Source organism: Panulirus ornatus, chromosome 52 (assembly GCF_036320965.1).
Source record: "Panulirus ornatus isolate Po-2019 chromosome 52, ASM3632096v1, whole genome shotgun sequence".
In the NCBI taxonomy this organism is placed as follows: domain Eukaryota; kingdom Metazoa; phylum Arthropoda; class Malacostraca; order Decapoda; family Palinuridae; genus Panulirus; species Panulirus ornatus.
Window position 1 is genome coordinate 14,440,559 of NC_092275.1, and position 12,899 is coordinate 14,453,457.

General features: G+C 45.6%; 1 protein-coding gene across 1 annotated transcript in view; it reads left to right on the forward strand.

The window, feature by feature from the left end:
• The first annotated feature begins 205 nt into the window (after positions 1-205).
• The window catches only part of LOC139765105 (ADP-ribosylation factor-like protein 4C), a 47,810-nt gene continuing 35,116 nt past the window's right edge, over positions 206-12,899 (forward strand). Inside the window, exon 1 of the mRNA XM_071692281.1 lies at positions 206-360. The gene's annotated coding sequence lies outside the window, so the exon portion shown is untranslated. The remainder of the gene's footprint in view (positions 361-12,899) is intronic.

Consider the following 12,899-nt stretch of genomic DNA (forward strand, 5'->3'; position numbering starts at 1 on the left):
CTCCCACACACCATCTACAACATAGGCTGTCAGTGATTCTGCTGACGAAATAGCTGATAGAGTATAAATAGATTCGTAATGGGATATCTTATCAACTATGAATCAATGGAATTTCAAAATTTAAATGCTTGGTCTCGGTGCCCTTCAACAGGCGCGTACGATACTTTTTCCGCAGCATCCGAACAGCGTGTCTATTCATGCCTGGGTTTGACCACGGTGCCAGTGCCTGCGTTGCCACCCATCGCTTAAGGTGCCAGTCAGTACCAGGAGAGGACACAGTGCCAGGGACGTCGGAGAGGACCACGTGAGGGGCCAGGGACACGTACGCCAGCGGTTCAGCAAGTGGAACATTTCAGTTAGGTACGTAGTAAGAGCTATGTTCCCTCGCTCACCTCGCCGTAGATTACTACGTACTTTCATACGACATTTATGTTCACTCTAATTGTAGTTTACCGAGTTTGTTAACACATTTTGATAGGAATTCTGATACTGAACGTATTTCATTGGACTGTAATCTAACGCAATTTTTCATAATGCAGGCTTAATGTAGTACAGTTACGAAGATAACTTTATGATTCATTATTCATCAATAAACTGAATTATATGATACGTGGTTCATCATGAATGCGACCTATTCTCTAGTGATGTGTCAAGGTTGTATGTGATCGTGAAATACGCAGATTACGACACAACTAAAAACAGAAAGTTAATTTCATGATCCACAAGACAAATACGTAAAAACATTTACGATAAGAACGAAAATAAAACATTTATTACATGATGAATGGAATGGGTCGCAAACATTCTCTTTTACGGTTATTAATTCATTTACGTCTGTGTATTAGTGTGTGTCTTTATGCCACAAATTAAATGAAACTAAATAAAAGTTCTGGTATCAATAAACGCCAGTGGGAACGTACCTAAATTATATTTAATCTTTAAGATAAATACGCCATAGTGTTAGTCGAGAAACACAGTGACAGAACTTATGATGTAGAGGCGACGCTCAAAAAGTTAATGATCTTGTGAGAGATTTAATTTTGTCGTGAGTGGTGCTTGCCGTATCCCGTTACGTGTTTATTTGTAAGTTAATGAGAACTGGTGAGCAACCTTCCTGCATATGACTGTTAAGCTTGTCTCTCGCTCCGTGGAGCACTATCTCGCCCCGGGAGACGTTCTGCTACTAATAACATACGACCCCTTGACAATCCTCTCATTATTGCGAATACTGGAACAAGAAATAGATTGATGGCATCCGCATGGTTACTGGCTGAGGTCAGGATACGTCATGTCATTTGTACGGGGGAAAACATGATGTTTTTACGTACGGGGAAAACATTGTGTGTGTGTGTGTGTGACGCCAACATGAACTGGAAAAACTTGTGTTCATGCAAATTAGGACATATAACAGAGTTAATGGCGTGTTATACAAGAGTTTTTTAGTACGTATAGTGAAGGTATGATGTGTGTTAGAATAGATGTGGTTTGATGTCTAGTTAGAGAAGTCGGGATGTGTGACGAAGTACATGTTTTAGCGTCTTGGTAAGGACAAGACGACAGCGTCAAGCAGCGAGGGGGAGGGGGTGCACGCGTTCCTTGTCCTTATTTGGCGAGGCGCAGAATGCCTCATCTCTCTCTCTCTCTCTCTCTCTCTCTCTCTCTCTCTCTCTCTCTCTCTCTCTCTCTCCATCCCCCAGATAGACAGACGTAGTACACTGGAGGTCCACACTTACGTGGTGATCGGCTGGTGTTTCACGAACTTGTGAAGATAAGCAGAGTCTTCGCAACATTTACATTAAGTAGTTTTTTTTTTCAGTATATAAACATAAATTAAATGTCCACGTGTGGACAATGTGACATATTAAATGTCGTCAACGGAGGACGAAGGTAGCCAGCAGACAACATAGCAGGAACTTAATAAACTGAGCGGAGGATATATGAAACATTGTGAGAGGTGGGCCGAACAATATACATTGACACTCGAAGTTTCGTACATTTGCCACCTAACACCTTAACTAACCTAACCTAATCACCAGTCTAACTTGACCATCAAACGTAACTTTATTTCACTTTAACCCCCCCCCCCCCCCCCGTCCCCCAAGCACCCCTAACTTAACCTACTTTCCTGGTCTCATTATAGAATCCTTAACTCGTTGCATCGCCTCGTTGATACAAATGTAAACATGGACAGTAGCTGAGAAGCATCCATAATAGACACATAGTGTAAGTTCGACCGTATATGGATTATAAGATAAAGATACAGCTCTATTCTATCCACAAGAATTCTCGGTAGCTTATTCTGAATAGATTTTAAGCGGAATGTTAGTGGCAAAACGATGTAAACAAGAGGATTGAAACGCGTTCAAGGTTAAGTTATAAATAAAGTGCGACGGATTCAGATCTTGTGGCGCGTTCGAATACCACAGTAACGAGAAAACAAGCTATGTTCACCCAGCAAAGGATCGGAACACATTTCAGATGTACTAAAACATCACAGAGACACAGAATTATCCAGTCTGAAACATAGTAGAGCAGAGAGCCACCTGACGTAGGTAACACATTTTACTTATACTTTTTTTACTGATAACGAAAATAATCCTTGTCACCATCTCCCTGGTGACGGTCCCGGGAACCTTCTGAAAATAGTTAGATTTAAGAATCTTTGGTGTTTCCTTAAACACACAAGCAACAATATATATATATATATATATATATATATATATATATATATATATATATATATATATATATATATATATATATATATATATATATAATGTTTTGCTTATGTATATGTGTATAGAGATGATCAATATGTATTAAGTTTTTCTGTATGCAGTTACCAGTCTGTGTATACAGACAGGGAGTACACACTCGTGGGTCCTCTTCCTTAGTGTGTCTTTTCCCATGTGTATCTTTACCTTACTATCACACTCGTCATCACATGTCCTTCACTTGCTTCCCCCAATTTCTGCACACGTCTCCTTCTGTTGTGGTATTCATTCATGTCTCTTTTTAGTAATTCATTTATTTTCTTGTGTTGTCCTCCAGTTAAAACTTTTTCCTTATTTCTGAAACCTGTTAACGATGAACATCGTCAACGTGATCGTGAAACTTGAAAGATTTCCTTCTTATTTTGGTTTTCTTTTATTTTCTTACGTGGGAAAATGTATGGCGGGTAATGTCTCCTTGTGTCGCTAATTTGATGGTTTAACGCCAAAACACTTCCTCATGTGTAGGTTTCTTACGATTTCCTGTGATTTCCTATGTTTCTTGGCAACTGGAGTGTTCCTCCCACACGTAGAGTCCTTTGGTTTGCTCCTGAGAGACGAGAGCAGAGCAGCGTGTCCTCATCTGTCTGTTCTGTTATCTTCGTGTTACATCCACTCAAGGTGAACTTCATGATCCTGTCAGCCTCAAGTATACCGTACCTTCAGTCAAGATCCTGAATACTTCTCATTCCTGCCATGAGTCTAGCATCACATGCATGCAACTGGTGGCATGATATTTTTTGGGTCCCTCTGGCAAGTCATTTGCATACATTAAGAACAAGAGTGGCTTCAGCAGCCAACCCTTTGGGACGCTATTGGTTTCTGTAACCCACAGTAAAATGGCACCCTTAACTTGTACCATATGTGCTCCTCTGGTTTGTGTATTTGTGTCTATCTACATATATTTATATATCTATTTATTCATTCATTTATTTGTATATTCGTTTATCTTTATTATATAAGGACCATCATGTAACTACCGTCCCACATCAAAACACTTCGGGTATAACACATTATTCTTCCTAACGTTATTTCATTAATTAACTTTGGAATGTTATCAAACAAATGATAAAGATGCTTCATACATTCCATATCCTCAGCCCCCTGATTCATTCATTCCCTCAGCCCTCTGCTCCATATCCTCAGCCCTCTGCTCCATATCCTCAGCCCTCTGATTCATTCATTCCCTCAGCCCTCTGCTCTATATCCTGAGCCCCCTGATTCATTTATACCCTCAGCTCTGCTTCATATCCTCACCCTTTTAAATTTCATGTCCTCAGCTCACAAATCTTCATGCCTTCAGTTTTTTGTTTCAGTCCGCCCTCTATGTTTCCAGCCCTCAGTCCTCTATGTTTCCAGCCCTCAGCCCTCTATATATCCAGCCCTCAACCCTCTATGTTTCCAGCCCTCAACCTTCTATGTTTCCGACCCTCAACCCTCTATGTTTCCAGCCTTTAGCCCTATATGTTTCTAGCCCTCAGCCCTCTATGTTTCCAGCCCTCAGTCCTCTATGTTTCCAGCCCTCAGCCCTCTATATATCCAGCCCTCAACCCTCTATGTTTCCAGCCCTCAACCTTCTATGTTTCCGACCCTCAACCCTCTATGTTTCCAGCCTTTAGCCCTATATGTTTCTAGCCCTCAGCCCTCTATGTATATACCCATTATCTTGGTTGTGTTCACGTACTGAGAAGGTACCTTGACCTGTCTGACCTCCACGACAGAACCTTAATTAAAACCTGACTTAAATCTTATTAAGGGATTAAATTACATGGAATTATAGGGCAGGAACGCATGGTAATTACTGTGATTGGATCCAATTGGTTTAATTTGATCATGACGTCAATAAAGTCTGTCGAGGTCATTTTGTAAACGTTATAAAGAATGGATATTGTTGGTGCGTTTTTAACAAGGTACAGGGGAGGAGCTGACTGGCTGGCTGGCTGGTGTTTCCAAACAATATTAGCACATAATGTATCGTTCTCTGGTCCTCCAGTACACACGTACTAGCCTCTGTCTGTGTCTGCCAGCTAATGTATCCCAGCTCCACCACAGACGACTGCTGCCTTCCTATGTTTACTGTAATTCGTTCAGACCCGCCGGAGTTACCATGATAAACAGTGACTCTACCTGCCTGTATATTATCTTGGCTTATTCATTCCTCAGACAAGTGAGTGATGTGCTTACTGTAGAGACGTGTCTGAGGCAAGGGCTTCTGCTTCACCATGGCTTCCCTGGTCACATGGTAGGTACGTTGTGTGAGGGTGGGCCAGTCTGTCTGTGTGTCTGTCTGACCAGGAAGTGACGCAGTATCTGGTGCGCGGTGAGGGGGCGGGTCTGGCATTTATAGCCACCTTATCATCACTACTCCATGTTATCAATATACCCTGAATATACACACAGTAACATTCGTACATGGGTACTTATAAATACGCACAAATATTTCTTCACACACTCACACACACACACACACACACACACACACACACACATATATATATACATATATATATATATAAAGCTCTTACGATGACAGGTGGTCCTTACCCAGACCCTCTCACCAGGAAGGGTACAGGGCTAACTAGAAATACTTTCTCATTACATTTTATCTTCAAAAGTTCCAAATACATTCAGTGTCCGTTAGTCACGACCCTTCCCCTAGAGGTCAACCCGGGTCACAGGCTAGCCAGCCAGGGTCACGTGTGAACTCTGGCCCAAAACGTTGAGGTGGGTCGTCCAGCAGGTGAGAGGCAGGACCCAGGCAGGTGAGGGAGGGACGTGAGCCTCACCACCTCTCGTGTTGCCCTGCTTGAGGATCATCATGACAGCGGCGTCACAGGACAGTAACATTAGCCTAAGTCCATAATGGACAGAGTCGAGTCGAAAGCGATCCGTCCTATAGACTGTCCTAGACTAACTTCCAAACCTGACCCCCTTGCCCTACGCCGCAATGTTGGTTCACTTTCCCTCTTCTATAGGCATTACTTTGGTTTTTGCTCCCGAGAGCTGGCTGCTTGTGTGCCCCCCACCACTCGCTAGACCACGCACCACTTTAGCAAGCTGCTGCGTCACATGATTACTGTGTAGCCGTCGGCAACTCAAGGGTGGGTCGTTTTGACAAGCGCTTCTCTCCCTACACGTCGAAGCTTTGGAACTCTCTACCCTCTCATGTCTTTCCCAATAACTATGACGTTGCACATCTCAAAAGACAGATTTTTCACTTCCTCAAAAATTCGTAAAAACTTTCCCTTTTCTAATTCTGTTTCATAATTCTCTCCATAATTTCAATGAAAGTCCGGCATTTGATGACTTTTGTTCGTGACTGGAGCCTTGAACATAAAAGAAAGCATCCTGGAGTTATGTTGGATTATATCCCGCAGATCACCTGCTACCGTGGGGTAGGGAGCAGTGTTGGTTCAGGCCAGTGATCACACAGCCTGGCCCCTGCCACTGTATCAGCCTCCCGTCTCTAGTGACCCTCTGTTGTTTGGAGAGAAAAGCTGGCGGTGTGTGTGTGTGTATGTGGGTGGCTGGCTGGCGGCCGCTTGTAACTATGTGTTGTGTAAAGGAAGGGGGGAGAACTGAGAGAGAGAGAGAGAGAGAGAGAGAGAGAGAGAGAGAGAGAGAGAGAGAGAGAGAGAGAGAGAGAGAGAGAGAGAGAGAGAGAGAGAGAGAGAGAGAGAGAGAGAGAGAGAGAGAGAGAGAGAGATTCTCTCGTCTGTGTCGTCATACGTGTTCTGTTCAATACTTTTGGCAACATTAACATCTTGTGCACGACGGTACGACCCTTGAGATCGACGATACGACACTGGAGTAAGACAGTACGACCCCTGAACACGATAGTACCACACTTGAGCACGAGGGGTCAGGGCAAAGATACTCAAGAGTCGTATATACATGCCAAGGCTCGCACCTGCATGCTGAGGGTCGTAACCTCGTGTTTAAGGTTCCTACATAATGTTAGTGTGAGTGATGGATGAGAGCGTCACATGTTGTGTAGCATGTACACACACACACACACACACACACACACACACACATACACACACACTGAACACCCCACCCCCACACACACACACACTGAGCACCCCCCCCCCCCCACACACACACTGAGCACCCCCCCCCCCCCCAACACACACACAACGACTTGTAAAGCCAGACCGACAGTGGCGGACGTTAGGGGGTTTGGGGGGGTCGTGGGAGGAGGGGGGATGGCGGGGGTGTAGGGGGGGCGGCAGACCAAACAAAACACGAGGTGGTGGTGTGGGTCGTGTTGATGTGCACATCCCGGCCCTGTCGTCCGCCGGGGACCCTCCCTTCACCTGCTCCCCCCCCCCCCCACCCCACCCTCCCCCATGCTGCAGGGAGGGAGGGAGGCTGGGTAGTGAGGGGGAGTCAAACACCTTCCCATGTATCCAAATGTTTGTGAGTCGATCGTACGTTGGAGGAGGCGGAGGAGGAGGAGGTTGTACGCGAGAGAACTTGGGGAGGACAGGAGGCGCGATGGTCCAGGGCGAGGCTTATAATCATTCGTTCAGGTATAGATAGGAGCGTGAAGCCCCTCCCCACCCGCCATGCCCTCTGGCAGGCACAACAACTGGAAGGAAAAATTGAGATGAGACACAGTAGAGGAAGTACGCTGCCCTGGGAGAGCAGGAGTGGCAACAGTTCCCTGCTCCACTTCCTGACGTGGACTTCTCAGCGAAGTGCAAAATAGAGGTTTATTTACTAAATGGTTTGTATGAAGATACTGATGGTGTATGAAAGGGGAAAGATGGGGGTGATGGCTGTATGGGTATGGTAGGGAGATGGAGTGGTGTTGGAGGCGGCGGTGAAGGGGGATGGTGGTGATGTTGATGAAAGGAGCGTTGTGCTGGTGGTGGCTGTGAGGACATCATATAACCCTTTCTCATCAAGTCCTTCCGCATAGGGAGGGCTTGGGGAGGCCCCCAGCACAATGTCACGGGTCACGGGGATGGAGGGGGCCAAGTTGTGGGGGGGGGAGGATGAGGGTGTTACAGGTATTTACAGATGCCGTTAGTATGTAAATGTAAATGTAATAGGAATTCTCGATGAAAATAAGATCAAAGTGCTGGGTGTTGGTTGCTGGACCAGACTCCGTGATGGGTGGTGGGTGCGGCCCTTAAGGCTGGATAATGATGGGTAATGGGTGGTAGATCTTAGGGCCTTAGTGATGGGTGGCGGCCCTTAGGGCTGGGCAGATGATGGATAGTGGGTGGCAGTCCTAAAGGATGGGCTGGTGGTGGATGATGGGTTGTGGCCCCCTATCGGTGGTGGATGAGGGTTGTGGCCCCTCTAGCGATGATGGGTGACTGGTTGTGGCCCCCTAGCGGTGATGGGTGACTGGTTGTGGCCCCCTAGCGGTGATGGGTGACTGGTTGTGGCCCCCTAGCGGTGATGGGTGACTGGTTGTGGCCCCCTAGCGGTGATGGGTGACTGGTTGTGGCCCCCTAGCGGTGATGGGTGTCCGCGGGAATACAACATTCATGATGTTTATCGTTCATCCTCTGCCCTCCCAACTCGGCCTTCCTTCAGCAGCCCCTCGACACACCAGTCACTCGACACACCAGCCACTCGACACAATCCCTTTGACCCATCAACCACTTGACACGTCAACCACTGAACACAGCAGCCACTCGACACATCAACCACTTGACACATCACCCACTGGACACATCAACCACTGGGCGGAGCACTCAACCGTCACCACAGCCAGCAAACCGTCAGATCAAAGACGACACACACCCTCCACCCTCCCTCCCTCCCTCCCTCCATCCCTCCCTCCTGTCTGGCTGCTCAACTGTGTGGGTCAGGTTATCACCTTCGTGCCCGGCACCAGGTAGTCGTAATCAGCCGGCAATTTGGCAAAGGGTTTCTTGATATAACGGTCTCAGTCACACAGTGTTACTGTCACGGACTTACAGTGAAAGATCTTTTTGTGCAGTAGATTTGGGGCGAATTCTTTATGATATGATGTGACTAAGAGCATTTTAGAGAAGGATTACTTTAGATTTTGTGTATATATATATATATATATATATATATATATATATATATCATACCCGTTCCCGTTTCCCGCGTTAACGAGGTAGCTTCAGGAAAAAAAGACATTTGGTGTTCACATCCATTCTCTAGCTGTCATGTGTAATACATGGAAACCACAGCTCCCTGTCCATCACCAGGCCCCAAAGGACTTTCCGTGGCTTCTCCCTACCGCTTTATATGCCCTGGTTCAGTCTATTAACAGCAACGTCGCCTCCTGTATACCACATCGTTCCAGTTCAGTCTATCCCGTGCACGCCTCACACTCTCCTGCATATAATGGCTCCAAGCACTGAGTATCAAGAGCTGTCAGTGACCACACGGAGCAGTGAGTTAGCAGCGAGTGAGCAAACGTTTGTATGATACAAATACAACAATTAGAAACTTTCATTGTTATACGAATGTAACACAAGCAAACGTTTTTGTCATACGAATGTAACACAAGCAAACGTTTTTGTCATACGAATGTAACACAAGCAAACGTTTTTGTCATACGAATGTAACACTAGTAAACGTTTTGTCCTACGAATGTAATACAAGTAAACGTTTTTGTCATACGAATGTAACACTAGTAAACGTTTTTGTCATACGATTGTGACACTAGGAAATGTTTAATGTTTGTGTCGTACGACTTTAATACTAGCAAACGTTTGTGTTACGCGACTGTAACACTATCAAACGTTTGTGTCACGCGATTGTAACAGTAACAGAAGTTTGTATCATACGTCTACAACGCTAAAGAACATGAAGGATATATTACCATCATGTAATACACCATGTTATCTCTCTCTCTTACTGACTTGATTCATATGATTCTGAGAATTTTTGTTCAGACTAGGAAAATCTGATTACACTGGGAGAGAGAGAGAGAGAGAGAGAGAGAGAGAGAGAGAGAGAGAGAGAGAGAGAGAGAGAGAGAGAGAGAGAGAGTCATGAGAACGTGTCTGTGATCAGTCATGCACAAAGAACTTCCCCCAAGTTTCCCCGAAGTTTCATGAGACGGATCCTCCTGTCTGAAGTTGTCTGCTAATCTCTGGCATTTATCTCCCTCATCATTGTTATGAAGGTCAACATTTCTTACAATTCAAACGTTTTTATATCTGTCTGTCAGCTTCTTCATCATTCGACGTGTCTTATCTATTCTTTATTCCTGTTCCATGATTATCATCAGTGTTTCCTCTCCTCTTCTCCTACAAATGTTTAATGGGAATCATCCATTTATTACACCTTGATACATCAAATTATCAATTTTGATTCTCTCGATTCGGGAGGTTTACGACAGTAGAACTGATTGCAATTAGAAGATTTCACCATACATGTTGTCCTACACACACACACACACACACACACACACACACACGGTGTAGTCAGTCACCTCGATAGGATGGTGTCGACATCAATATGTTTACCAATAGATTAATGCAAATAATGACATTGTAGTCAACACTACCAAGACGCCAGTTACATTTCCTTCGCATCATTAAGATGAATATAAAAGAAAGATATGTAGCAAGATTACATAGCGATACAGAGGAGGACAAGAGCTGTAACATAGCGATACAGAGGAGGACAAGAGCTGTAACATTTAGGTCTGGGAAGTGAAGGATTTAATGGTTCTGTCGTGAGCGTTAGAAGTGCACGGAGGGAGGCAGTTTGACGTGGCTACGCAGTTTATTTTTTAGTGGATTTTCGTGAGTGTGGCAGGGTAGAAAAAACAGCAGTTGGAGGTCAGCCCCTTGACACCAGAGGCCAACAGTTCGCGAGGCTCATCATGGCTCAAATCTCTGCGTGGCGGGAGGCGAGTCCTGCTGCCATAACAGTTGCACATGCTAGGGTCTGGGGAGCCCAGAGACTAGAGAAGGTCACCCCAGAAGAGCACTAAATACCGGGTCAAATAGGTCACACGTGCAGCTGGCTGAGAATGATCAGACTCACCGAGGTCAGCCCGGGTCAGGGCTACGAATGGCCCGACCACACAAAATTGTTGAGATATACAAAATCTACAAAGACGGTAAGATAATCATGAGCTGGGGATGTGAGCGAGTGTGTGTGTGTGTGTGTGTGTTACCCTGATGACAACACACTCACTACGAGTGTGTTGTACTAGCATGAGGAGGAGGAGGAGGAGGGGTAGGCAGTCATGTTGGAGGTGCAACAAGGGGGCGCCACAGCAACAAGTGGGCTGGAAGTTCCCCCCACTTATACTTCTTAAGTAATCTTCACATCAGATCAATGAATGCATGCCACTTAGACGCATCTAAACACCAGGGAAAACTGATAACCTCTTGGATGCTCTTGGATCCTATCAGAGTGTTAGTGTGTGACAAGTGTCTATGAATCACTCACGTGTACGACTTGAACCCAACCAGCCACCCAACGGATGGCCTCACCGACGTGTACAGATGTGTCGTCCAAACGTCCTAACACGTCGAGGCTCGTTCAGCAACCGTCATCATGTGTGACGTCTGCATGATAAATAATTATTTCTGACACGTCATCATGTTGATAGTGAGGTCAGCAGCTTCATCACCAAGTTGTTGAGGAGCGGGACGGAGGCAGGGTGGGGACAGGAACGCCTGGCTGCCACATTGACCGTCACTGTGGCCGAGGATGTAGAAGGAATATCATGTCCATATATCAGGGTGTATCTCTCCTGACACCATTATGGATGAACGAACACCCTCCCCCAAACCACAGTTACCAATCTCAGTTGCACCACCTCCAGCCCTCACAACCACTGAATGTACCACAACAACGGCTTACAACCATCATTAACACCACCATTATCCTCAGAGCCACGTCACACACCACTATTGTTTACTCTCGTCAAGTACCCCCAACATTATTGCTGTTTCTGGCCGTCACATACGCTGGCTCGCTCTGGATCATAACCAACCACCGCCACCATCTATGATTCTCTGTCCTTCACTGTTTTAGTGGAACTCATTCATCCACCTGGTGGATGATCCAAGTAAGAGTTAACACTCTTGGTAATTACACAACTTTGCAACAACCTCAACAATTACAGCGGATGTTTTTTTTAAAAGTTTAAGACGATGGTTCAAACATAATCTCTGTCGAACCTCGTTGGTACGAAGAAAGGCCATGACCCCAGTAGACTGGAAGTCATGCTGGTGGCGCGGCTCTACGGCTGGATGAACACATGGTAAGAAATGATGTAGAAAGTAGCCAGTCTTCCTGCCCTGTGGACTGGCCGGACGACCAGCCGGACGAAGATAAAAACACACTACAGGCTGGAGATTCCCCTCCACCCCCCTCCTGTGGCGACCGTCCTGACTGGCTTCATCTTCATTCTTGAAAATACTTTCACTGAGCTAATTCATTCTGAATGAAGAGGTGTATCCATGAATTCCCGTATAGAATCAATGACTGAGAATGTTATATCCATACCAGATAGACACCGAAGACCAAAGCGTAGCCAGCACAGATGATGGTGGTGGGCTGTGTGGGTGTTCGAGCGCTGGGAGACAGACACATACTCTGTGAAGATGTGAGTGGGTGGGTGGGTGGGTGGGTGGCCCAGTGTACGCACCACTGTTTCTCTGTTTAGTTTTGTAATTATATTGCTTGTGTTCGTAACGTTTGTTCGTTTGTCTGTATACCATGTGCGTACCCCTGCGTATGTGGCTTGTGTGCTTTAGTATGTATCACTGCAAGTGTGGCTTAAGTAAGTGTTTTGGCGTAGTATGACCACAGCATGTGTCAAGACAGTTTGTCTTTCTACAGTGGGTTTGATTATGCATTTGTATACCACGGCGAGGGAGGTCTGTATATGTGGGGTCAAAGACTTGTGTCTGTGTCTGTGGTTGTCTATATGTCTGTGTGACCAGAGGAAGCACGACTAATGGAACTAAGAGAGATTCAAGAGACTGAAATGTCATTATTATGTAAACTCGTAAAACATATATATTGTCAGACCTGCTCTGTCACACACACACACACACACACACACACACACACACACACACACATAAACACACACACGCACACACACACACACACACACACACACACACACACACACACACACACACGCCTCTGAGCGGA